This window comes from Octopus bimaculoides, chromosome 16, assembly GCF_001194135.2.
Source record: "Octopus bimaculoides isolate UCB-OBI-ISO-001 chromosome 16, ASM119413v2, whole genome shotgun sequence".
Classification (NCBI taxonomy): Eukaryota; Metazoa; Mollusca; class Cephalopoda; order Octopoda; family Octopodidae; genus Octopus; species Octopus bimaculoides.
In genome coordinates this window covers 53,861,571-53,864,323 of record NC_068996.1, presented here as the reverse complement: position 1 = coordinate 53,864,323, position 2,753 = coordinate 53,861,571, and the positions used below count along the sequence as shown (strand labels likewise).

Sequence of the window (2,753 nt, the reverse complement as noted above, 5' to 3'; positions counted from 1 at the left end):
ATATATAATACAGTATTATAGATACATTTCAGCCAATTTCACCAAACTGTTTTGCACACAAGAGTTTGGAGGAAAACTCAATCCTAATACTCATCAGAAGGACTGATAGGAAGAGTGTGGTAACAACTCTCTTCCATTGGAAGTAAGGAACTCTGACATCCAGTTTGTAGGTATTGAACCAGAATGAAAAAGACCCTGAAAAGGGAATTCAATTAGTGTTAAGCTGCTTGAACAAGGATCTGAGCATCTTCACAGAATAAAGGGTGACTGAAGAGAGAGGCTGGGGTTAGTGTCTGGGGAGAATGGAGATGATGTGATTGCAGGGAAAGAGACAGAAATTGGGGATGATGTGGGTGTCAAACTTAATATCATGTGCGGTCATGTATATGTATGTGTGTGTATTGTATGTAACAAGCTGGATGTGGTAGACCTTTTGCTGAATCCTCAGATTGTGACAGCAGAAAGTCCTGATGGTGGCAGCTCCACCGTTTATATTCATGGTGCAGTCTGCCAGTATCCAAACATATTTTCTTTCATGTTGGTGGCTTCAGAAAAAAATTTCCTTTTACAGTTTAGATCAGTAACCAAGTGAAGAGAGTTCTTTAGTATAAATTCTTTCCTCTACCGAGCTCAGCCAGCACTTCCTACTGCTATTGAAGTAAGGCTTATACCTCTCAACTACTTTCCACTTGATACTGTTATCCATAGTGTTTTCTCTCAATGACCATATATATCTAGCTAAGGCTGCAACATTTCACTTCTCCTGGATATTACAGGAGTACTTATTGTTACATCTGGTTTGGAAAGAACCTTCTGTCATGCCCACATATTTCTGCAAGTCTGTCTGCCAAACGTTAGAGCTTCCACCCTCAGTACTTCCCATCACCAGTCCAAGAGTGCAGCACAAAATCTACCATGCCCAGCTTATAACATACAAACACACACATACATATACATTCTAAGATTTTGATTTTAAGACTGACTACATTCCAACCCCCCTCCTCTGTACCCACATCAACTCCATACTGCCTGCATCCCAGTTCCAATCCCACTCTGCTGGCATTTACCTCTTACACCATGAAGATAAGATCCTTGTCCAAGGGGCATAACTCAAGGTAAATTGCCCTCTGAACTTTTCACACAGGTCTTTCTTTTTGTTTTTTTAATTTTAGTTTGTCACAATACCCACACACTAAATGTGACACTATATGACCCCTCACCCTCACCCAACCTGATGACAGCAGAAAGTCATAGCCATAACTTTTCCTACCAGCCCCTCTGACATGTGCTGAGATTAGGTTATCCCCCACCCCCACCAAACTCTCATGTGCAAAACTGATTGGTAATTTTAGCTACAATGGATCTGTGATACTGTATTCTATAAATATTAATGTGCCCACACTGTTGACAAATATATAAGTGCCTGTTTTCTTCCAACATGGATTCTTAGACATATCATCATCATCATTTAATATCCATTGTCCATGCTGGCATGTGTTGGACAGTGTGACCAGAGATAGTAAGCTGGGGAGCTGCACCAGGCTCCAGTCTAATTTGACAGTTTCTACAGCTGGATGCTGCCCTTCCTAATGCCAACCACTTTACAGAGTGTGCTGGGTGCTTTTTATGTGGCACTGTACAGGCACTTTTATATTGGGCTACATGATGTGTGTGTGTGTGTGTGTGTGTGTGTGTGTGGTGGAAGCATGTGTGAGTGTGTTTTTAACAATAATGGATTGATCTGGAGAACAGGCTATGCTCAAGTCCTCCAAAATTGGCGAGATTCATGCAAGTTTATTGTTCCTCTTTAACTGAAAAGCTGAAAATTTACAGCAGCAGGAAGAACTAGGGCAGGTCAGGAATTTCAGATGGTTGATATTATTGCATGGAAACACTGAATGTAGAAGTTAGTTTGGGGCTTTGGGTGGATGTTCACAACAAGGATAACAAAAGAAAGATGGGGGGGGGTGAAGAAATTCATAGAAGTGATATCTTCTCCCTTGTTCCTATAATAGTGACTAATTGTTTAATTAGTAGACTTTACTGATTATAATTATTATATTTCGATAATTTCAATTATTATAATTATTATAATATTTCCATAGTGACTGAAGTTTTATTTAGTAAAGTAGGCCGTTTTGCTCATAATTTCATATCTTTCATGGTTGTGGACTATACTAAAACATTTATGTGTGTGTATGTGTGTGTGTGTGTGTGTGTGTGTTATAAATGCTGTTGCTGTTTAATTCTATTTCAAAACACACTAAAATCTTCACAAGAGGAGACGTAGCTTCGTTTTTCCTTTATTTATACATGATTTAATTCATCATCATTATCACCATCTAATTGTTCATGAAATTAGAGATTTAATTTGGATGTATAATCTGCTTAGAATTGGAAGAATTCTTGGAATGACATTATTACTATTGATTAGATAAGATATATCAATTCAAGTGAGGTAATTCAAATAAGCTGTTTCAGAATGGCTTCCCTTATACTATAACATTAAGCTGAAGAAAAATATAATCTTAATTCTAGAATAAAGGCTGTGAAAGGCCATTTTTAAAATGCTATAAAAATATATAAAATATACAGATAGATTCATAAATTTATAAACAACACATATGCAAAAATGCAAACGCATAAGTACACAATGCATCTATACATGCATTCATATATATATGTGTATGTATATACACACACACAAACACATGTATATATATATATATATATATATATATATATATATATAT

The 2,753-nt window shown here is 36.9% G+C and overlaps 1 protein-coding gene across 3 annotated transcripts in view; it reads right to left on the bottom strand.

Moving 5' to 3' along the window:
* The window catches only part of LOC106884151 (nidogen-1-like), a 217,012-nt gene that overhangs the window by 62,430 nt on the left and 151,829 nt on the right, over positions 1-2,753 (bottom strand). The window lies entirely within an intron of this gene.